Source organism: Callospermophilus lateralis, assembly GCF_048772815.1.
Source record: "Callospermophilus lateralis isolate mCalLat2 chromosome 11 unlocalized genomic scaffold, mCalLat2.hap1 SUPER_11_unloc_1, whole genome shotgun sequence".
NCBI lineage: Eukaryota > Metazoa > Chordata > Mammalia > Rodentia > Sciuridae > Callospermophilus > Callospermophilus lateralis.
In genome coordinates, this window is record NW_027510153.1 from 335750 (window position 1) to 360873 (window position 25124).

Here is a 25124-nt window from a genome sequence, read left to right on the forward strand (position 1 = left end):
GGTGAGTCCCAGCGAGGGAACAGGTGCACAGCATGATTTTAAGTTTGTTAAGTGCTCTGGAGCTCTTGGTTCAGGAGATAAGCTCTTGATGTACAATCAGATAAACTGGAGTTGATGGATACGGATAGGCAGCTTTGCCTTCTACCTTACAGGACCTCCAGGAAGATCCGTGCAAGTTTTAAATTAGTAACATAAAGCAGTAGCTAAGCTGAGCCCTGAACTAACTGTTTGCTTCTTTGCTGAATTACTGATGTTCTGGCACTGGAGTGACCGCAGCTCTTAAGCTAGCCAATCCCTAGACAGCCAATAGACATGAAGGCTGCCTGTCTCGTGAGTCCAGCCAACCTAGACAATGGAATCACACCAATTCCTGTAGCAGGCTCTCTGCCAAGTCAACATCTCCTGTCCTAATCATCCTAAGGCAGATGCAAGAAACGAGGAGCAGTCCTCACACACCAGAACCCACTGCAACTACTCAAGACTGGGGAGCGTCCACCTGGTCTATGCTGCTCCACCCATTCCTTCCCAGGAAAACCACAACAAAGGCTTTGCCAGCGCCTTCCCCTCTTTCCCTTTGTATCTTGACTGACCCTAGTGCTTTCTTGAGTGGCTCCATGTGGCATGGCTGGGAAATGAGTGACAGACTCTTTCCAACAGCAGTCATCTCCTGATTAATTGGTTTAACCATACCTGTAAAATAATAAAACCTACATTTTAAAATAGGCCTGTTCTAGAAGTAAACATTTTCTTCAAAAATTCTCAAATGAGGACTTAAAAATTCACACCCTGGGTAGAGCCTGGACCCAGTGAGATACTTCCTGGATGGCTTTTAACTGAACAGAGAAGGGACCAAAAATAAAAAAGAGGCATAGGGCCTAGAGTCACAGAAAAAGGCAAGACAGAATGACAGAGGATGCTGGCACCTCACAAGGTAGTGGGCAGAGGTGCCAAGGCCGGGGATGGGCTTCAGGAAGAGGTAGGAATAAAGCAGGCCCATGACACAGCATCCAGCAGGCCTGGGCCAGTTCAGACGTCCAGCTCTTCCTTTATAGTGATGCACAAGGGGCAGATGCTCAAGGGCTCAGGAGGCCCATCACCCCGCACACCCAAGGTAAAAGTAGGGCCGCACCTCCCAGAAGCGTGCATGGAAGGTGTATAGGTGGCAGTTATGTTCAGCATCATAGAAGGACAGCTCACCCTCTTCGCACTCCAGCTCCACACGTAGGCAGCACGGGACGGTCAGGACCAGGGGCAAGGTGGCCGGGTCCGAGGTCACACAGTGGTCCACCTCCACACCCTGCGTGTGGCACACGTACCAGAAGCCAGAGGGTGTGTCATGGTGGCAGCTGTGTGAGTGGCCTTCTGCACCTGTATCTGGCTACAACCACAACACACCCACCTGCCAGCTCTGCAGGTCACCCAGGGCTACCTCCCAAGCATGGGAGCCTTGAGAGAAAGTGCAGGATCCCAGCAGGCAGGGTGCTGAGGAGAAGTGCTCTGGTTTTCCACCTGCAGGCGGTAGCCATGGTTGGTGACGCTGGTGAGGTCATCAGACACCGAGAGCCAGCCTGCTGCAGTGTTGGGTTTGAAGCTGAAGGGCACTGAGGGCAGAAGGGGGACAGTCAGCAAACCAGATACTCTCCCACCTGCCACACCAGGTGGTGTCCCCAGGGACCCAAAATGACCACCTCAGTTCTAGTTGCCCTGGGTTGATGGAAATCATGGGTTCAAATGTAATGGCCAAAATGTATGTGAAAATCCTAGCCCCCACCCAGTGGCCCAGAATGTGCCTTTATTTGGAAATGGGCATTACTATAAATATAGTTATAGTAACAAATATTTAACTGTATTTATTACTATAAATACAGTTAAGATGAAGTCAGACTGGAGCAGGGTGGAACTTGAACCCACCTTGACTGTGCCCTTAATAAAAAGGGGAATGGAGACAACACATGAGGGGAAAAGCCATGTGGCAGAGGGCAGAGGGTGAGGTGATGCAGCTGCAGGCCAAGGGCAGCCAGGCCTGCCAGCCAACACCAGAAGCTAGAAGAGACACAGAGGGCCCCTGCCACAGGTTTCAGAGGACCACAGCCCTGCTGTCACCTGAGCATGAGCTTCTAGCCTTCACAAACATGAGAGAATATGTTTCTGTCATTTAAAGCACCCCGTGTGTGGTCCTTTGGTGACCTTGGATGGAGAAAGCCTTTCATTATACACGTTAAAATTCTGAATAGAGGAAGTATTTTTCTTTCTGAAGAGGAGAGAGGGTCAGGGCCTGTATAGGAAGGTGGTCTGCCAGGAGGGGCTGCAGCCATCAGGCAGGAGGGAGATGACCAGGGTGAAGGGCCTGCTTGGAGGTCAGTGGAGAGAATGGCTAGAGCCTGACAGAGTGGAGCTTGGCAGGAGCTCTGTGCTAGCATGAGTACCTTCCCGGGGCACGAACACCTCCCAGAAACCCTTACCAGATTTGATGGAACTGATCATCTTCTTCCACACACGGTACTGCAGGGAATCCAGGTACCGGCAGGGGTTGATGAGCATGCCAGGCTGGATGGGCTCCAGCTCCACCGTGCAGAAAAGCCTGTGGAGGGAGGACTGGGCATGGTGGGTGAAGTTGGGGCAAAGCACCTAGGGTTCACTGGAAATGGGCAACAGGCCTTGCTCCCTTGCCTCAGGCCTAGGTTTCCTGGCCGCCTTCCCCAAGACAAACCTGATTGGTCCAGGAACTGACTGAGCTGCCACACCCTTCAGGATTCAGTAGGACGGCTCATCCCACTCCAGCTGGGAAAAATAGAAATAGGAGGTTCTCCAACACGGCTGCCATCCTTGTGCACAGCAATCACACTTACACATCTGCTTGTGGCATGTGTAAGAAATTGGAAGGGACCTTAACAGTGCTCTACTCCAACAAAACCAAGAGGTCACAGTCCTTTGCTTGAGCACCTCTGGTGACAGGGAACTCACTACTTCCCCTAATTCCCAAAGCCCACTCTTTTATCTTTGGACGGCTCAGACAGGGACATAATTCTTAATTATTCATCCCAGAGAACCCAAAGCCATCAAGGCACACGAGTGTGCAGGACAAGGGCCTGTCCTGAAGCTCTCAGAGGGAGGAGGCTGGTCAAGAAAGATGTCTAAATGTTAGATGGCCACTGAGAAGCATGAGCAGATGCATGCTGCTCTCCCTCCCCTCACAGTGGTTGGAGACGCTACATGCCAGTCAGAATTGGAAAGCCTCAAAGAAAGGTCTCTCCATCTGGCTGTCCCCACCACTCCCTGTGGATCCTACCAGCTGGCTGCATTACCTGCCTGGCCCTGGAGCCACTGGATTTTTCACCTTTGGTGTTTCTACCTGCTCTTCCCCTCCCCTCCACCAGACTTTTCAACTTACTGGCGCTTTTGGTGCTTGTGTTTCTGAAAGAAAAGACACAGACTCAGACACAGAGAAAGCATGGTAAGTTTCTGACCTCAAGAGGAGCCATGCACCCCATGTTCATGGATCAGAAGACTTAATATTGTTAAGATGTCCATTCTCCCCAAGCTGATCTAGGTATTCAGCAGAATTCCTTTCAAAATCCCAGGTACTTTTTTTGTAGAAACTGATTCTAAATTTCATATGGAAATTCAAGGAACCCCAAAGAGCCAAATAATCTTTAAAAAGAAGAGTAAAGTTGGAGGACTCACACTCCCCAATTTCACAGCTTATTATAGAGCAACAATAGTCAAGAGAGTGTAGGACTAACATGTGGGCAGACGGGGAGATCAATGGAAGTAACAGAACTGAAAGTCCAGAAGTAAACCCTCACATTCACTGTCAGTCAATTATCTATGAGGACAGCAAAATCATTTAAGAGAGGAATGGTCTTTCCAACAAATTGTAAAAATTATTAAAGTACACATTAAATTGTTAAAGGTGGACCCTAACTTGATGCCATATTAAAAAAATGACATAAAATACATCAAAGGCCTAAATATAGAGCTAAAACTGAGAAAGAACTTGTGCCTAGAACAGAAAGAATTTTTACAACTTACAAAGAAACAACATAATTAAAAATGGATAAAAAAGTAGAATTGATACTTCTCCAAAGAAGATCTACAAATGACCAATAAGCACATGAAAAGATGCTAAATATTGTTAGCCATCATGAAATGCAAATCAAAATAATGAGATACCACTTCAAACTCAATGGGATGGCTACTTACACACACACACACACACACACACACATATATATATATATATATATATATATATATATATATATATATACACACACACACACACACACACACACACACACACAGAGAGAGAGAGAGAGAGAGAGAGAGAGAGAGAGAGAGAGAGAGAGAGAGAGAGAGTTGGGAAAGATGTAGAGAAAGTAGAATCAATATTCACCACTGATGGCAATATAAAACAGTGCACTTGCCTTGCAAAAGAATCTGGCAGCTCTTCAAAGGGTCAGAGTTACCAAAGAAGCTAGCAACATCCAAGAGAAATGAAAACATGTACATATAACTGGTACATTAGTTGGGTGTGGTGGTGTGTGCCTGTCATCCCAGTGACTTGGGAGGCTGAGACAGGATCACAAGTTCAAGGCCAGCCTCAGCAACTTAAACCTCAAGCAAGTCATCCAGACTCTGTCTCAAGATTGAAAAAAAACTAGGGATGTAGCTCAGTGGTTAAAGCACCCTGGGTTCCACCCCCAGTACAAAACAAACCAAAACACTGGTATATGATTGTTTATAGCCCTATTACCTACAAGAGCAAAAAGTAAAAACAATCCAAATAATCACAAATTGATGAACAGATAAAATGTAATATACAATAGAATAGTATCATTCCACCATAACAAGGAAAGAACTGTTAGTTGCTAAGACATGGATGAAGTTGCAAAATATGCTGAGTGAAAGAAACCAGTCACAAAAGGTACATATTATATGACTCCATTTATGTGAAATGTTAAAATAGGCAAATTAGGTACACAAGAGAGATTGGTGGCTGAAAGGCACCAGGACAGGAGGAATAGGGGAGTGACAGCTGAAGGATTTGGAGCTTCTTTTGGGATGGATGAAATGATCTGAAATACAGATTGTCGTGATGGTTGCACAACTGTACAGTGCTGAAATCACTGAACTGTATGTTTTAAATAAGTGAAAAGCTGGGTGGAGTGGTGTGGGGCTGTAGTTCCAATTACTCGGGAAGCAAGAAGCTCACTCTAGCCCAACAATTTGAAGCCAGCAAAAGCAAGAATGAGATCCTGTCTTTTAAAAAACTAAATAACAACAACAACAACAACAAAATGGGTGATTTACACAGTGAAATATATAAATTATATCTCAATAAAGCTGTTATTTAGAAAAACAAAATCACAAACCAAAATCATTGGCAGGATGACAATTTCCTTAGCAGAATTGTCAAAGAAAGAAACGATTTAAATCTTTGTGTGATTCTGTAATCAGTGCCCTCTGGAGACAAGGCATATCATGGCTTGACATGAGGTGGTCAACCCACAAAAGTCCTCCCCCCAGAATGGGACACACTGCTGGAACACAGTATTTGCCCCCCGATCCAGAAGGTGAGCTGTCAGTGGTGAAGAAGATAGTGTGTCATCCTGATCATCCTGATTTACAAACCAGCCTTCAAGTTACAGAAACTTCTCTGCGGGGGCCCAATGATGCAATCAACCAAAGTGAGAAAAAATAAACTCAATGAATGTTTGTAGCCCTATTACCTACAAGAGCAAAAAGTAAAAACAACCCAAATAATCACAAATTGATGAACAGATAAAATGTAATATATAATAGAATAGTATCATTCCACCATAACAAGGCATTTGTTTTTTTAAGTGAGAATGGAATCATTCTTAAGAGACAACAAGCCATATTTAAATATAAAAAAATCTGGTTTTGAAAGATCACGTTTACTAGGGGTAGAGAGAGAAGAAACCAAGGATGGCACAAAAGCAAAGAGAACAGGGGGAGCGAGAGAGAGAGACGGGGAGAGCAGGGGAGAGAAGAGGCTGGAGACGCCACCCCTGTCATGCCCCTGGCCTCTGACAAGCAGCACATGGATGCCATCCCTCAGAACCAAAGCCAAGAGGTCACAGGAAGACTGGCATGGCAGGCCTGATGACCAAGGTTCTCTAGTCCCTGAACATCCGGCCCCATCACAGAACGTGGGGGCCACGCCCCTCACCATAAGAAAAGAGACGTCATCTTCCTTCAGTTCCATCTGCAGCCGCTTGATCTCGTGGGCCAGAGCGTCCAGAACAGCCTGCTCCTCCACCCTCAGGAACTCATGGAGCTTGTGGAACTCCTGCCAGATGCAGCCTTCCAGTCCTGCTGCCTCCACCTGCAGCAGAGAGCTGGAGTCAGTGACTCAGACCTGGGGAGCCTCTGCTGTCCCCAAGCTGGTGACCTTCAGATTTTCAGAAAGAATCTTATGTAGAACCCTAGAGATGAAGCATTGATGCAAGACTTGACTAGCACAAATTTATAAGTTTAAATTTCAAATGGGAGAGCATAGCAGCTGTTTTGATAATTTTTTAGAAATCACTGGTCAAGTACGGTGGTGCACACCTGCAATCCCAGTGATTGGGAACAATAAGGCAGGAGGGTTTCAAGTTCAAGATCAGCCTCAGCAACTCAGCAAGGCCCTAAGCAGCTTAGTGAGACCCTCTTTAAAAAAAAGAAAAAGAAATCATTGCTTATTGATGATAACCCAGTTCCTGTAACCTCCTCACACACAACAGTCTGTATCTCATTTGGGTTCTCAATAGCATGGAAAACTCTGTGTGACAGAAGTGAATTATTTCAAATAGCAACAATTTTTAAAACTTGTTTGCCTTCAAATCTTTTGCCCTTAAATATGTCTGATCAAAAGTTTTTCTAAAACAGTGGGAAGTATTTAACAATCATAAAAATGTGCACATTCCAAATCATAACCACAAAAATATTAAGAAAATGAGACCCAAACCATAAAAATACTCAGAGAAAAAGCAAAGAAATACTTCTTGCCTGAGAATAAGAAAGAAATTGCTTAGCATAATATGAAACAAAAAAGATTCAAACAATGAGATAAATGAATGTATATTAAAGATAAGCTTTAAATGTCAAGACCTTATAAGCAGGGTTAAATACATGCATGTAATTCCAAAATGACTACTGTATAAATGACCCCCCTCCCCCCCAAAAAAAAAAAACTCTGAAAATAATTCATTGAAAAAGAAATGACAAACTGGAAAAAATGTCTGCAATATATTCAACAAACTAGTATTAGTCTTAATATACAAAAGCGCTCCAAAAATCCAATGGGAGAAAAGACAAATATTCCAAGAACAAAAAAAGAATATGAATTGGCATTCACATCATTCACAAAAGAAATCTGTACTGTGAAAAGATGGCCAAACGAGAAGGAACCACGTAGGAAGAGTGGAATCTACTGATTCTTCTCACACAGGACAAGAAAGGATGGAGCAAAGAGGAAAACTCGGCAAGAGCCAAGGCAACTCCATCAACTGTCACACCAGCAGGGACAGCCTCATGGTAAAGGGGTAAACAACAGAATGTATACTCAGTGACTTGGATTCAGAGAATTTAATGGGAAAAGCACCCATCCAGCTAGAACTCTGGAGGCCTCAACCTGAACACCTTAAGAACCCTGGCCTCCACAAGAAGCCTAAGAGCTCTCTGCTGCCTGGCAGGGAGAGATGGATGCACCCCACTTCCCCCTAGTCCAGCCCCATACCCACAAATGTAGGTATTCTGATCATGGAAATGTACAGGGAAGCATTCCCCTGGTGAGCAAACTCACGAGAGGGTAACAGGCACCTTGTTTCCCACCTTTAGAATGCCCTGCAATGTCTCTTAGGATCTAGTAATATAGCTAATATATGTGCAATGTCTAGCTGGTATGGTAACGCCCTGAGAAGCCTCTGTGTTAGAGGCTCATCAAACCTCGACCTTGATTGCAGGCACATAGTTCCTAGGAATAAAGGAACTTATTTGCTAGATAACTACAATGTTTCACCAAGCTCTGCTGCTCCTGAAGCTGTCTGCCTAACAGTAACTTTAGACAATGGACTTTCTTGAGAACTGCACAAAGCTCCTACATTGCATACTATAACTGTAAAATTTACTTGCAGAATAAGCAACCTTACTGATACTCTAAACAATAATGTAGTTATGGTACTAATAACCAAACATAACCTATTGGTATAAATAAACGTGGCCACTTGGACACCTTCCCTGACTCCGCACCTCGTCTCTGTGTCTCCCTTTATTATTTTTTTTACACACAAAGCCAGCCAAACAGCTTTGGCCATGACGACATTGGTTACAGGGCAGAAATGAAGCCTAATGACTCCATGACAGCACCAGAAGAACACCACAAATGGTGTCCTCTAGCAACAGCAGGCTGCAATCTCATTTGTGGACTGGAAACTTGGTCTGTACTCATGGCTCTGACCTAAGATGATCAAATGGTGCCACTCTGTCAACTCAGTTTCTTGGTCTCCAATACATCACAAACATTGAATGGCCTCTCTCTATGGGAACTCAGATGCATTATCTTATATCAAAGTTTCACAAAAATCCTAGAAAGAGGGAATTTCTTTCTACAGGTGAGTGCATGAGTTTGGTGGGGGCCGAGGGATCTGCCTGTAAACACAGGATTGGATTTCCAAGGTCAGCCTGCAGCTTACTGCCCTGTACTCTGTATTTCACAGCCTCGACTCCTTCTCTGCTCCTCCAGCTTGGGACAGGCTGGTTTCTGACTGTCTTGCAGACCCTGGCTCTGGTCTGTCACCTTCTGAGAGATGACTGCTTCTAGTAATTACCACTCAGCTGCACTCATCTCAGCCACAGCTGACACACCTGGTTTGGGCTGCTGGGCACTCCCCTGAAGTCCCTACAGTGCCTGAGTGGCCAAGGACTGGGCTCAGGAAAGCCTCCTAATATCTAGCCATGGAACCAGCCGCAACCTCATTACTGGTCCCCTGCAGGTTCCCAGAACTTCCAGACATTGGGAATGTGCTCACTTTCCTTGTATTTTGATGAGAGGGGACAAACTAGAAAATAACAAGGTAATGAAGTGTCTTGAAGAAAATGAGGGAGACCTGAAGCCGGGTAAAAGAGAAGGGCTAGTCTGGGTAGCAGCAGGGAAAGCTTCCTAAGGAACGTATAAACTGAAATTTTAACGGCATCTTTGACTATAGGGCCAGGGGAACAGCTTTAGCTCATTTAAGGGACAGAGAAGGCCACAGAAGTGGCAGAAGCACAGAGCACCAAGCCACAGAACAGAAGATGAACTTGGGGCAGGCAAGGGGCAGACAACAGCCTTGGCCATGGGAAGGAGTCGAGACCGCAGTCTGGGACATGGAACTACACTAGGCGATTTTAAGCAGAGGAATGACACAGCGATGTGCTTTTCCAAAAGACCACTAGAGTGCTTGGAGAGTGGAAAGAACAGAACAAAGAACAGAAAACCAAGAACAGAAGCAGGGAGCAGCCAGGAAGGAGGCACAACAATGCAGGTGGAGTTCGATGGACATGTATGGTTCAGAGACAGGGAACAGGGCTGTGGTGGAATGGACATGGGCACTGAAAGGAAACCCAGAATCACAGGAATCACAGGGGCTTGCACTGAGTGAATGGCGAAATGCAACACACACTAAGGTTATTATTAAATGACAGTGCAATGGCACAGGTGGCTTCTTAAGTCATGCCTATGCTGCTGGTGTGCCATGCCCAGGTCTTCAGTGAGGCAGTGTAGCCCAGTCAGCAGCTGAGAACAAGGCTGTATGAGACTTCCAAGTCCACAGCTAGCCCACGGGTGGCATCAACAAAGCCAAGGCCAACCCTCCCCTGCTTCTCCCAAGCACTCACCTGATTGTGCTTGGCGATGGCCTTGTAGGAGCGTCACATGGCCCAGAAGGCCTTGGCTTTCTCCTGAAGCGTGCACTCCATGTTTCTACACTTGGCCTGATGTGGGGAATGAGAAGGAGGCAGGGAGGCAAGTTAGGACTGGAGGTCAGACAGGGAGGACGAACACCACATTTATAACTGGAATTCCACTTTGATAAGAGCATGAAAACAGCATTTACTGAACCTGGTCCATGCCAATCCCCTGGGGCACAGCTGAATGTTAGTCCTGATCTCAAATCATTTCTTTATAATGCTAAGAACCCTCAGATGTCCTGTAGCCCAGCTCCCTTGTCCTATGCCTGGTACTGGGAACAGGGCTGAGGAGGTAGAGGGGCCTGTTGTCTCTCAAGCTGCCATAATACAGCACAGAAAGGCATCCTGCTCAGCCAGGGACTGGTCCAGGCTGAGCTGTGTCCCTGAGCTGTGGGGATAAGACAGGGGGAGGGACCACAGGCTCCCTTTGAAATGTTCCAGACTGTACTGGTCTGAAGTCACTAATCTTAGGGGGTCTGACCCCCTCATTTTCTATCAAATGAAGTTATTTCCCATAAGGCCTTCTCTACACATTTCCCTCCAGACCCCTCCTTCTCCTGACATTCTCATATTGCTTAGATCATGTGACAGACTTTAATTGTCAAATTCAAATATTTACCTCTTCAGTAGTTTTTGTTTTTTTAAATTTTAATTATTGCTTCTGAACTTTCTGGACTCCCTGAAGAACACTGTAAATTTTACGTTGGATTGCTACCTTTTCATCTACATTGTGAGAAACCTTTTCATATATTTTCTTTTGGAAAAATAGTAAATATTCTAAAAATAATAATCTAATATTACTAATATTAGATTAAAAATTCTAATAAAAATAATAATGATTCTAATAATAGTACTGGTAAATTACCATCAACATTTATGGAACACCTACATGTAGCAGGGACAGTGCTAATTACTTAATACCAATTTCCTACCCGATAAGAGGGATATCACTATGGAGCTCATGGGTTGACAAATCAGTGCATGTCAAGGGCTGAGAAGCGGGCAGGCACAAAGTACGTGCTGCAAGGTCTAGCTCTTAGTACCAATAAGTGCCACTGTGAGCCAAGAAATTTAATTCTCCTACCAGATGTTCCAGGTTTCTAAATGTACAGCATAAATGTTAAGATAACCTCATCTAGATCTCATCCTTATACAACTTCAATTTGTTTTCCAGATCTTTCTTCCCCCTTGATATGCAGACTCATCACACAATAGGTGTTTACCATGCTACCTACTGCTGGGACCTCTTCATTCAGGAGCCACAGTGGGCAACTGAGACTCCCTCTCTGCCGGGGGCACAGGCTTAACAAGGAGACAATGAATATTCTCTATTGAAACTAGGGATCTGCCAGGCTTGAATTGAAAGCTGAGGACCCAGAAAGTAGTGAGTAGTTAGGAAAGGGTAGAAAGAACTAGAAGGGGAATGTCTTAGTCCATTTTCTGTTTGCAGTAATACAACAGCATAGGATAAGCTATTAGGAAACAGGCTGATTCTGGCTCAGAGTTCTGAGCTGAGACTTAGGGCCATGTCTGGTGATAGTCTTCCAGGATAGCTGAGTTCCAGTATGGGTGAGGGCACCACGCAATGGGAAATAGGAAGTGCATGTGAATCCTGTTTCTTCTCCTCTCATAAAGCCACCAGGATGGTGGGGGCTCTGACACTCCTATCTAATCCTACTCAAAGGCTTCACCTCTAAACACCAGTCACATTCAGTTTCTACCCTCTTAATACCTTGCAATGGAGATTAAATGTCAACCTTTGTTTTTGGAGAGGATGAACCACATGCAAACCATGGTGGTGAGACCTCTGAATGTGGCTAAGAGTAACTGGAACCCCTGAGTTGACACTTCTCAGGCTGATTCTGAGAAGGTAGCCCCAGGCAGGGGACCAAGGCTTCAGGACATACGTCAAAGTCCAGAGGCATGTATAAGAAAGGGGTCCAGACAAGGCAGATAGAGGCCTGGGCCTCCGAGGGAGTTTGGAGTGTGTCTGGTATTGAAAACACTAAACTTGAGTTCTGACCCAAGAATTTTATCATGTTTACCCCAAAGCTTCAAGAAGTGCATGACTGAATTTTCCCAAGTTTCCATTTTCTCATTAGTAAATGTAACTATCTTCACAGTCCCCTGGAAGGGTCTGTGTCTGAGTATTTTGTGGATTTGCAAGTAGTCTAAGAGTATTCTGAGATAGTATTTTCATTGAATGACGAACCAAAAAAACCCCACCAAGATAAGCCCATCCTGAGTCACGTCATACACAGTGTGACACATGCTCTTGGTTCCTACAACATTAGCACTAGAATGTGTAAATGTGTTAATGATTACCAGGCACTAGTCTGTATGAGTGTCATGGTCTTGGCCTAATGAGGGAAGAGCAATACACTCAGCATGTAGAGGGTGTATGGGTGCTGTAAGCAGGCCAACCATGTGCATCAACTGAGTTTGAGTTTCTGAGTTCTTCAAACAGGGAAGCTTTGACTCCTGAATCAAGCCAGCACTTGGGACACAGTAAAGAGAATCAAACAAAAGGATCTCTGCCAAGAGTAGAGATTTAGTTTCAGCAAAATAAAATCTTGTAATTAATATTTTAACTGGAATTGTACAGATCCCAATTTTGCTTGGACTTAATCTGGCAACTTCCTTTGGTTTATTGCATATCTGTGATATAGGCAAGAGCAATTTATATGTTTTGTGTTTGTGTGCACCTACGTGGTAACATATTTAAGCCACATTATTGGAACACTTTTTTCCTTTAAGAAGAGCAAGCACTTTGTTCAGCTTTGAGAAACACTGCACTCCAGGACTTCCTAAGGTCCCACAAGCACTTGTGTTCTTTCTAGAGCTCTGTTTAAACATTTCCATTATATTCCAAAATCTCCTAAGTCTTTCTGGTCATATCTCCCTGTGCTGAGGACACCAGGCAAGCTCTTTAACATGCCCTTGGATGCCCTGTGGGATCTGTCCCAAACTTCTTCATTCCTCATGTAGAATGTCCTTTGGTCACTGCAGGCCCCACCCTATGCCCCCATTACTGCTACTGGCCTTCCTTTACTCCTCTGGGCCTTCAGGTCTTGTGAAATCAGTTGTTCAGAGGCTCCTTACTATGCCTCAACAGACAAAAAAAGTAGTCCTTCCTCTTAGAGTGTCCCATCCTTCACTGAAACTTCAATTGTTAGTGAGAGTATTCAACTGTGCCTGTCAACTTCACCCAGGCAGGGTCTCTAGGACTGGACTGTATTCTGCTGGACACATTGTGCCCAGCACATTGCAGATGTTCAACCTACCTGCTTTCTGCACACTGACAATGATCAACAGCCACCCAGATGCCTGATTATCCAAACACAGTTGGCTGCCCACAGCTCTGGGATCAGAGCACAAGCAGCACTGAGAGAAGGCTCTCTCAAAGCCAATGACCAGAGCATAGACCAAACTAGGCCCAGGAGAAGTCTAGCTACGAGTTCTGTGACTTTGGCAGTTACTTAAACTGAGACTGTCTTTATACTGTACCTCATTACACTGTAAGATCGGGATAACGCTACTAATTACAGCAAGCTGAAATGCCCCACAACCCTGCAAAGCAAAAGTTCTAATCAATACAACCGTAAATGTTATGGCAAAAGGGATTCTGCAGATGATGGAATTAAGGATCTTGATATGGGGAGATTCCTCTGGATAATTTGAGTGGGTCCACTGTAATCACGAAGGCCTTATGAGAGAGGTGGTAGTCAGCCAAGGAAGGCAATAAGACAACTAAAGCAGAAGTCAGAGTCATGCTCCTTAAAGATGGAGAAGACAAGAAAACATGTTCTCCCCTGAAACCTCCAAAAAGAATGCAGCTGTGCAGACAGCTTGAATTTGGGCCTTCTGACCTCTAGAACTACAATCAACTTGTGCTGTTTTAAACCACTGTGTTTGTGCCAGTTTACTGTGTCAATGAAAGAAAACTAACACACCCAGCCTTGTTGAACATTTGTGAGCATTACATTTGCTAACATGCACATGCTTAAGAGAATTTAACATATAGTAAGTTCTCTACAAGTATCCACCCACATGATTTGTAGTTTTGCTTCATCCTTAGATGGTGGCCAAAGTGATCTTTTTTCTAAAACACACTATCTAATCACAACCTCCCGTCTGAGAATCCCACAGGGCTCCCCACAGCCAACAGTACTTTTGACCTAGCTCCTCCTCACATGGCAATGGGATGGGAGGGGGGATCCCACACTACTCCCCCCAGAACCACCACGCATGTCCAACCATGCAGAACCATGTCTTGTCTACTAACTCCTGACTTCCTCCTCTAAAACATAAATTTTATAAGATAAGAGGCTATCTCAGGGACCTGGGCACCCAGAACAGGTTTTGGCACACAGGAGGCCCTCAGCTCATGTTTGTCTGGTAAATGAATGAGTCCCTCCCTGCTTCAGGCGGCCCTGGACTAGACTATTCCCTGCCTCTCAGGCATCACCCTGAGGACCCACTGGCCTGACACAAGGCTCCATCTGCATCTCCATCCTGTTGTAACCACTGAAATTCTCTAGGTGCCTGGAAAGTCAGGTTTCCTCACTTCCAGACCCTTCCAGACACTACTGTCTCTGCCATATACCCCCCCCCTCATTCCTTCCCCTGGCTAATACCTCCACAGCCCTCAGGTCTCTCCTGGAAGCTCCTTGAGGGTGAGAATTCTCTATCTCATCTCCTGCAGCTCTTCTAGGACTAGCAGGGCAAGGCATCTGCTAATTAAGAAAGCTGTCATGGACCCTCATGCTTCCTGGCCCCAGGCTCACTGCTCTTGAATCCTGGCTTGGGGCTTGGCTCCAAACTGGGGAGGGTCTGTGAGTGTTCCTGGCCTTGACTCCTGCCCATCTCCTGATCTGCAGCTCTGCCAGCCCCATGAGAATTAGTTACACCTTGACTCATGGTCCCGCTATCTAGACCCCAATTCCCAGTGAGTCCAGCACTTTCTTCAGCTGTCTCAAATCAGTATCCATCACTTCTGCTAGTGGGAGTGCATAGGAGTCACAGGGTTACTCAATCAAACATGCATAATGATGGCACTCCTGAGTTCTCTTTTACTTGTCTATGCCAAAATGTGTGTGGAATTATAACAAACTTAAAATTATTTCTTAATAAAGGCACTGCAAAGAAAGGAGAGGGGGTGTGTGGAGTACCTCCTTCTGGGCACAGTCAGCTTCCTGCCAGCTAACCAGTGTTCTTCAAACTGTTGGTCTGATACATGCATTAGTAGGTGATAAAATAAATTTAGTGCTTCTTTCCTTTTTGAGTGCTGGGGATGGGACCCAGGACCTCATACACACCAGGCAAAAGCTCTACAACTGAGCCACATCCCCAGCTCCAAATTTTAGTGTTTTCACATTGTGTAACTTCTTCCAAAGTACAATGGACATTTCCAGAATTTTACTTTTATTTTTTTACATATATATAGGTGATGTAGGGTGTGACTCATTCATTCACAGACAAACGAGCTGAAAAACGAATGTGTTTCTAACGGCTAAAGTCTAAATATTTCTGAAAAATTCTTAGCTAGGTTAACCCTTATTTCCTAATTACTTTTTCCTTTCTATAACAAAGACTTCTCCACATTACTTTTACCCTGTAAGTAGTTCCCTGGTTTATACCTATTGGAACTCTACGCATTAAGATGCTAAAAGAATGATAGAGAACCAACCAGTGGGCCTGAGCCAAGGGCCTCTCCTGGCAGTTACACAAACTTTGGGATCAGCTGAGGACGGTGACTGAGCTGCGGAAACCTTAAGGCTCTACATCCCTTGCCAGGTCCTGGGCTCCTCCCCCACTTCTAAACTGAGGGTTTGTGGGCTACCCACACTGGTGCCGCTCACAGGGACCTGGCCACCTCTGCTGGCTGGGCCAGGCCATTCAGAAAGGGGCAGGGCTGTCTGGGAAGGTCGCTGACCCTGTATCCCACTTCCTGTTTGCACTTTGACCCATCCTGGGCCAGCCTTGAAGAAGGCAGACCAATAGATAACCACATTCGCGGTGGGAGTCTTAAGGAAGCCCCCGGAGCTGGAGCGGGGAGCCCTGGAGGCCTGAGCAAGTGCAGCGCTAGCAGGCTGGAGGGCGGAGCCCAGGTGCAGGGATGCAGTACAGCCCCGGCCACCACGTGTGCGCCGGATCACTGGGCGCTCACCGCCACTCTTACCCGAAAATCGTGGGCAGTGTCCTTCACTGGCTGCACGCGATGTCCCCAGTGGTGGCGGGGGTCGGTCTGGCATGAGCAGCAGAGCAGCTCCTTGTTCTCCAGGCAGAAGAGACTCAACTGGCCGCGGTGCAAGCGGCAGAGGAGCAAGGATGAGGAGCCTGTCCAGCCCGCGTCCTTGGCCTCCCTGCGCACCAGCTTCTCCACCAGTTTGTTCAGGGTGTGGTTGGTGCGCAGGTCTGCGGGCGACGACCAGTCCTCGCACACCGGGTATGTGGGCGCTATTTGCACTTCCCTTAGATGCTCACGCACCCACGGCAGAAGTTGTGACCACAGTGCAGTGTCACCGCATGGCGGAAGGTGAAGCCAGATTTAAAGTTAGGTAGTCAGTGTAGTTAGGTAAATCGGGTCTAATATCGAGTGAAATCTAAAATGGAGGCCATGCTGGGAATGACTCAGGGAAAACGCAGGACAACTCATGGAATGTTAATGAAGTCCTGAAAAGGCCCTAGGCCAATGTCCACCTCAAAGAAATGTTAATGGAGCTCAGAAAACAGCCCCAACAGACTTGGAGATAGCCCATCCCAAAAGGTGATAATTAAGCCCACCTGTAGGCCTCCAACCTACATTCCATCACTGAAAGAACTATAAAAAGGGGAAAGAACAGCCCTTCCACGGATTCCACCTCTTGGGTCCCCTTCTTCCTCCGGGAGAAGTCTTTTCTGCTGTCCTTTAATAAATTTCTAATTTCTACTCTGACCTTGCCTCGGTGTGTGCTTTCTGGTGTTATTCTTCAACATTGGGGAAGCAAGAACTCGTCACCGGTCAACAGCGGTTTCATATTGGAGGTCCCATACCGAGATTCTACACCGAGGTAAGTGCACGCACCCCATGTCTGTTTGAGGTGCATCTTTCTCTCTCTTTCTCTCTGGAGGGTAACGTGGGCACCTGACGGCTACTTAAACGCAACTAGTGCAGCCGCCACTCTTCAAGACTCGGGTGAGAGGTTTCTCGGCCTAGGCAGCTCTTAATCACCTGTTCAATACAGAGCAGGCATGTTGGGTTCTGCCAAAGCCGCTTCCAACTTTTCTGTCTGGGCCCGGAGAGCAATTGGCGTGAGTACACGGTGTCCCGAATCCCGATCTGCCTCGGATGCGTGGAGGTGGGGGAAGGAGTTTGGAACAACTGCGGAATTCCGGTCTGGGCTACTCTCAGACGATTCCTAAGGTTCCTTTCTCTTGAGCCTCCTCCCGACAGCCCTAAGGGGTATCTAGGGTGATCGGTAGATGAATGGCACTGAGGGAAAGCCCCAATCACATTTGCCTCCGTATGGGCTACGCAACACTCCAAACCCCGCATCCAATCCCTCCTGGATGCTCCCCTTCCTTTGCAGGTCAGAAATGTTAGCAATTCGGGTTGAGACTGAGAAAGGCATGAGATAATTAGTAAAATCTGCCCAGGTTCCCTAAGGTGCATAGGTAACTTTCAATAGTCTGTTTTACCGCCCAATGTTTAAAATGGGCTGTGTTCTCTTTAAGCTGCTAGAGAGGCATTTTTAGAATCAACTCCTCAGGTAATCTGCTAGTCTACAGAGCAAAGGCAACAAAAGAGAACATGTTTCTCTTTTCCAATGGGTTTTTAGTGGCCAGGAGGATACAGTAATGCCCTTAAGTCTGAATCCTCCCAGGGTCTCTGGCACAGGGCAAACTGAGACCCTAGCACTTTGCTAAAGGGGACCAGAAACCCCTTGGCAAAGCAAGGTGAGAGACGGGTTTTCTGGACCGTTTAGGAAGCTCAAACCTAGGGAGACGTCCCTAATGAGAACAGTTTTCTCTGGCGCAGCATGGGCGCCTGAGTCCTGTTTTCTTCTCACTCAGACGGGAGCTTCTCTCTCTCCAATACGCCAGGTGCACCACTAGCCTGCGTATTGAAAAATTGGGACAGTTTGATAAAATTTACAAAAAGGAAATGGTGTGAGGTGCTGTATGTTCAGATTTTCATTGCTCTAAGGGAAGATCCTAAATTATGCCAACAGTGTAAAGTAGACTTAGCTATGATATCTGCAATCAAGAGAGAAATTTGAGCCGATCAAAGTACATACCCTCTTCCCCCTTCAAGACCTAAGCCAGATAAAAACTGACTCTACTGGAAAAGTTAGGAGATATGCCAGATTGCCTGGGATTGGGTCTATCCAAAGGAGCTAATCCTATAAGTAAAGGGGAAACTGAGGATTTCTCAGCAGCTGCCAGAGCCATCTTCGCTCTGGGGAAATTCCTCATTCTTTCCCTGCACTGCAAGGATTACTCCACCTGAATGCAGTAAAGTCAGTCACACTGAGGCCCTTAATTTTATAGTTGCCCCTATGTGAAAACATCTGGTCCACTCATGGGGAAATCTATGGTGCCACTGATAGGAGTCATAATTAAATGGAAGTTCAAAACCTGGAGAGATATTTTCTTATCTAGTTGGCTGATTGTTTCTTTGGGATAATCTAGGCTAAATGTGTGTCTAAAAGATGATGTTTCATTGTAACATCTGGTATCTAAATGAGTTTGAAGCATTGCACAATCTTGCAGTTAAAAGTTAGGGTTAGGTAATTGTTTAGTTTGATTTCAGATAATTCATGCCAGAGAACTTAGATACTTAGGATAGAAAATTAAAAGAACTCTACTTCCAAGTTGGCAAGTAACTCCCAATCATTCAGTCTTATTTTTTCATCAATTTTGAACTGGGTAGCCTGAAAAGATTTCACTAGGTGTACCAGTGCATTAATTTGGGCAAGGATAGTAAATTATGATTTGGTATGTGTTCCCTGTAGTGTGTAAGATTCAGGAAAAGAAAATGTTGGATTGGGACGTTGGTCTGGCTTATTAAAATAACATTGAATAGCAACAGTCTTGGAAATTTTTAAAAGCTTAATTTTGGATATACATGGTAGTGTGTGGTTCTCTTAAGATTTTCTCCAGGTGATTTAATGAAACTTAATACTACTTTAGGAACTTCAGAACAAAGGAAGTGGCTTAATGATCCTGAAGGGATCTCTTCTGATGGTAGCTTTATATTAAGCAAGATTCTATTTTCAGTTTTGTGTGAGCAAGTTTTTCTAGTGTAGGAAAATGTAAAGGTATGAAATTTTATAAATTGCATCTTAAACTTGTATCATAATTTTCAACATCCAAACCTGGAAATTGTGACTTATGGTTAAAATGCCTTAGGCATGAGGTTTGTGCTCAGAATTCCAGTTTTCCCAGACCTCAGCCAGGACTTAAGCTGATATGCAAATAGAAGAAGCCTGGAGCACTCAGTAGGAGACAGATCTGAGACCCAAGGAAAAAAAAAGGGTAAAAGTGTCTTTTTATGGGAACTCAAACTAGATTAAACCAAAGAGTAATTACAGGCCGGTCAATTTTTTCTAGGACTTTTGCTTTTTTCTTAGATTCTGTATTTTTTTTTTTTTTTGAGCTCATGATTTTGATCCTGCAGTCAAGTTAAGGTTTTTCTGATAAGTTCTATTTTTGATCAACTATGGAGTTTTTAAACATTGCAATGAGATATCACCTGAGAAAGCAACAAGGCCTTTACTATTGTGTTGTGTTACACTTGTGTTACGTGTTGTATGTCAGTATGTCTGTATGTGTGTATGTATGTTCATATATCATGCAGTGATATAACAATTGACAGATGAGGAGCGCTCATGAAAAATTTTAAAAATGGATCCAAATATCTTTGATTCACGTGATTCAAATGGCTCAATTTAAATTAGGTAAACAGATGAAAGTAAAGATGTCTTTAAAATTAAGCTTATAAGTTTTTCTAGGTGTTCAAAAATAAAACCTAACAAAATGTTGATGTCTATAAAATAATCTGATTAAATTCAAAATTTACAAGTATTGTTTCAAAATGTGAACAGAAGGAGGTTAACAGATAAAAAAAAGAGAAACTAGAAGGTTCTAGGTATGGATTTCATAGAGGGAAAATGTGTTTCTGGATAAGAGTCTATATGATTAAGTAATTAAGAGGGTTTAAGTAAATGATATAAGAAGGTCTGTGTAAGTTGCTTATAAGTGTAAGTTTTTGAGCAAGTAATCTTAAAGAAATTAAACAGCTGGTTAAACAAGTGATATTGTTTTAGAGAATTGTGCTATGTTATCTCTTTAAAAGCTAAACTTGGTTAATATAAAAACATCAATGTAATTGGTGCTATTAATATGTTCACATCTTCCAGGTATACAAGTCTGTTAGGTAGAAGCTTTACAAAGAGCATTATATCAACCTGTGTTCTAAAGTTGTATGGTAATTTTAGGCTTAAAAGAAAGACATGTTGGAGATATAATTAAATCATTTGTGTTCTATAATTGGGCTTGTTATCAATAAGATATGTACAGTTCTATGTTACCTTTTTACACTGAGATACAACAAATGTATTTTTAAGTTAATGAGAGCTTAATCTATGTAAAGGTTTTATTGTAAAACACAAAAGTACTTTGCTACTTTTCTACAAAAGGTTAGAAGCTTTCAGCCTTTCTTTAATTCATGTTTTAGATGTGATATTATGTTATGTTTGCTCAAGTTCACAACAATTTATGTAGGCTTTGTAAAATGATGTTTAAAAAGCAAAGATCAGTTTCAGAACTATAGTATTTAAGATCTATGAAGAGCCCCACCTTACTTGAGATAAGGCTCTATGCATGTGAAAGTGACTATGAAAGAAGTAGGCCAGATTTCAGTACATTTAAAGTTGTGTCCAAAGGTTAGTTTTTGTCAAGATTACTAGGATCTCAAAGAGGGGATTATAATGTATAACTCTGCCAAACTTCAAGGTAGCTATTACATGAACTAAATATGTTTTTACCCTAGTTAATTTTGTTTTGTAGTTTTCAAAATGGCTTAAAGATTGCCTGTTAATGTTTTGCAGAGGTACTGATTTAAGAACTCACAATCTGTAAGATAAGGAGTTATCACCTACAGGATAGAGAGATAGACATTAAAGCCCAGTGCTCTTAATATAAGGCTGTTAAAACTTACTTGCTGGATGTTTAAGATTAAGTTTTAAAATTAAAAATTTGGCTCTTGCCCTCTGAGTCAGTCTGAGTCAGGGGATAGGGGACTTTTCCAAAGAGCTTTGCAACTCTAGGCCACATAACCTCCCGATCAGGGAGATTAATGAGACCAGTGGAGGACAGAAAGCCAATCAGTGCATTTGCTGTGAAGAGGAGGGTCATCAGAAAAGGGAGACATGCCTGATGCTTCCGAGGGAAGCCACATGGTCAAGCAAGGCCTGGACCCATCCTAGCGCAAATGGCACTAGCAGATCTGAGAAGCTGCTGTAAGTTCCCGAGGACTCCCAAGGAAACTCAGCTGACTGTTAACAATAGATAGAAACAAAAGTCAGTTTGACTTGCTTCATCTTAAACACTTAGCAAAGACAGACAAAGCCAAAACACAGCTATTCCTGGGCATTTTTAAATAAAATAATAGTTAAATGTAGCTTCCATAAATAAGTAAACTGGAGGCTTCAAAAGAGATTCTCAGACAGGAATGCCTGATAACTATCAAAAGGAACTGCCAGAGTAGTTTTTAGTTCAAGGCCTTTATTTGCTAGTATGGTTATCCAGTCCTAAGTTTCAGAATTAAAGATTTCTCTATTAGACACAGAAGTCATACTAGTAAAAGGATTTTGCAAGTCAGATGACATTAAGTTATTAAACTGTACATCTGTAACCCTAAAAGTTAAATGTTGTGTTTACATCCCTGACAATTCTGGCAATGTGACAAATATCCTTAAAGAATTACATGCTCAGATAGAAGCCATGTCCTCACCCACTTTGTCATGGAAACAATATCTTGGCTCCTGGTACTTGGTACTTCCTGGTGGAAAACATTGTTAGTCTTTGTCTTTGCCATCATACTCATTGGCATATTCCTGTGCTATGGGATTTATTGCTGCATCAATCTGGTTCCAGTACTAATGAATTCTTGTTTCTCTTATAGACCACCCATAGACCACCCATCACTCAAATGGCCCTCCAGCCTATTACTTCTCAATCAGACTTCTATCATGGACCCACTCGATAGACCTGATTTTTAAAGGGGGACTCCAAACTGCTTGCCCCACACCGTCCCTTTTCAGCCTGAAGAAGCCAGAGAGATTTTCTTCGCCCCCCTTCCTTACAGCAGTAAGGAGTTCCCAAATTAGAGGGGGGAATGAAGCCAGATTTAAAGTTAGGTAGTCAGTGTAGTTAGGTAAATCGGGTCTAATATCGAGTGAAACCTAAAATGGAGGCCATGCTGGGAATGACTCAGGGAAAACGCAGGACAACTCATGGAATGTTAATGAAGTCCTGAAAAGGCCCAAGGCCAAAGTCCACCTCAAAGAAATGTTAATGGAGCTCAGAAAACAGCCCCAACAGACTTGGAGATAGCCCATCCCAAAAGGTGATAATTAAGCCCACCTGTAGGCCTCCAAACTACATTCCATCACTGAAAGAACTATAAAAAGGGGAAAGAACAGCCCTTCCACGGATTCCACCTCTTGGGTCCCCTTCTTCCTCCGGGAGAAGTCTTTTCTGCTGTCCTTTAATAAATTTCTAATTTCTACTCTGAACTTGCCTCGGTGTGTGCTTTCTGGTGTTATTCTTCAACATTGGGGAAGCAAGAACTCGTCACCGGTCAACAGCGGTTTCAAAGGGGTCGCAGCAGACGGCACAGAGCAGCTCCTCTTTGAATGAGCCGTAAGGCCCGGGGGACGCGGCGGGCTCCGTCACCAGTAACTTTGGCTTGCGTCCCTCCCAAACCGCTAAGCAGCTGACTGTGGGGCGGTAGGCAGTGCCCCGACCCCTTCCTCTTGCAGCGCTGAGCGGCGGCGGTGCTGGCCAATCGGGAATGGAGTGCTTGCCTGGTTCTGCCCCACTTCCTGTTTGCGCATGAAGGCGGGAAGAGCGCTGCAGAGCTGGCTGTAGCCGCCCTCTGCCTATGGGCACCTCCCCCAGCCGCACTGCGGGCCCTGGTGTCTCTGGACTCCTGCGTCCTTATTGAAGTGGGAAATGAAGTCTAGGAACCCCTTCCTTAACTGAGTCCTGGAAACCTCTGGCCCGCGACATGGGAGACACCCAGGATCCTGACTTGGTTCCCAAGTCGTGGCTGGGTCTTAAAGCAGCTTCCGTGGGCTCGCGCTTAGAGTGGCGGTGCCTTCGTAAAGGCTTGTCACTCAAGCCATCGTCCATCACTTCTTTTTGCCAGTCTTCTGGCCTGGAGGAAACAGGTGAGGAAAGCGGGTGGTGGGAAGACCTCTGAGAAGACAGAAGACACGGTTCTTGTCCCGGGGTTGAATGAATCTAGTGTTTCAGGATGTGTTTGCTTGTGAGGAAAATGACTGTAGCCTATCTCGTCCCTATGAAATGTGAGGCTGAAAGTCAGGTAAGGGTGGAGCGTGCTCCTGACATCAGGCAGGTCTCCATTAAAGCAAGGAAATAAAAGACTTCTTTGAACTAGAATCCAAGCTGAATTCCTGCAAGGTTTGCGGGACTGAGCCCCTCTGATTCCCCTTTCCTGCATCAGTGTGATTATTTTGCAGCTTTAACATGTAGGATACTGTTCACATGCGGTGCTTCTATTCCTGGTTTCTGCTGAGAAATGACTCTTGGTGTTGTGCGCCTGTATGTCTTGAGAGCAGAGGCACTGTCTCAATTTTCCAAGGATGTTTCTGTGGTGAATAACTTTGGAAGGCAGAAATAATTTCTCCTCCAGATAAAGTTCTGGCAGAACTAGTCCCCATTATAGATTCCAGTTTCCTAAATTTGGTAATTTCTCTTCTATAATGCAACCTACTGGGGCCCTCATCACAAAGACTTGTGGGAATTGAAGCTCAGGAAATTGGCCCAGTAACAATGCTGACTACACTTACTGCTGTTATGAATTGTCCTTTGTCTCTGACCCAGTGGACTCATATTTCCTACCAGCATTCATGAAACTGTATCAAGTTAACTGCTTGCAAGTAGGATAAAATTTCAAACCCTTTACAGTTCTAGATAATTTTCTTCCAAACTTCTTAAGAATAGCCCTTTCCTCATAGGGAATGCACATCACTAATTTTCATTGCCTTCAGTATTTCTTTTCTGTGATCTATATTCACCTGGGGAGCTTTGTAAATGGAGATTCCCAGACTCCATTTCATCCTTCTTACCTGTCTTGGCCAGGAATCTGCATTTTCATTTGGTCACCATGTAATTCTCAGGCACACTAAAGTTTGAGAGTCATTGTTCTAGATCTTCTCACCCAACAAATTGTTAGGTGTCCAGTGATGGCTACCAGTTCAAAAATGAACCTTAGGGCCTGGGGTTGTGGTTTCATGGTAGAGTGCTCACCTAGCACGTGAGGCCCTGGGTTCGATCCTCAGCACCACATAAAAATAAATAAATAAAGATATTGTGTCCAACTAAAAAATAGGTATTTTTTTTAAAATTGAATTTAAAAGCAATATCTAAAGAAAGTCATAAGATGGTGCTGATAATCCTGCACTACATTTACCACAGACTTGAAAATGCTGTCATTTTCTTTCATTGTGTCCTCTTACCATGTGTCCCACTTGTTCTGTGAAATTATCTATTTTGCTATCTGTGGGTTTTATTCTGTTCTTAAATGATTTTCTTTGTTTGATTTCTATTTTTCTCAGATTCTGAGTGGGACCACAAATCAAAACAAAGATGTAGAGTAGAAATTAACACATATCTTTTTAACAACAATCAAAAGTTAACACTAGAGCAATGAGGTTCACCAGTCCTTTTGGAAATAGGGAAGGGTTATATTCCAGACTCTAGCACTAGCCAGGGAGGGGCATGACCTGGGGCATATATTGTATTTTTCTGATTTCCTTTTCCTTAACTGTATAAAGAAAGGTAGCAATAATTGCTCCAACTATATACCATATCAGACACTGAAACTGTCTAATTCTTTACATAATTTCAGGTAGGAGTGACAAAGATTTTATCTA

At 44.2% G+C, this 25124-nt stretch overlaps 1 pseudogene; it reads right to left on the minus strand.

The window, feature by feature from the left end:
* Positions 1 to 1026: 1026 nt before the first annotated feature.
* On the minus strand, positions 1027 to 23358 carry LOC143385929 (E3 ubiquitin-protein ligase TRIM35-like; annotated as a pseudogene).
* Between the last annotated feature and the right edge of the window lie 1766 nt (positions 23359 to 25124).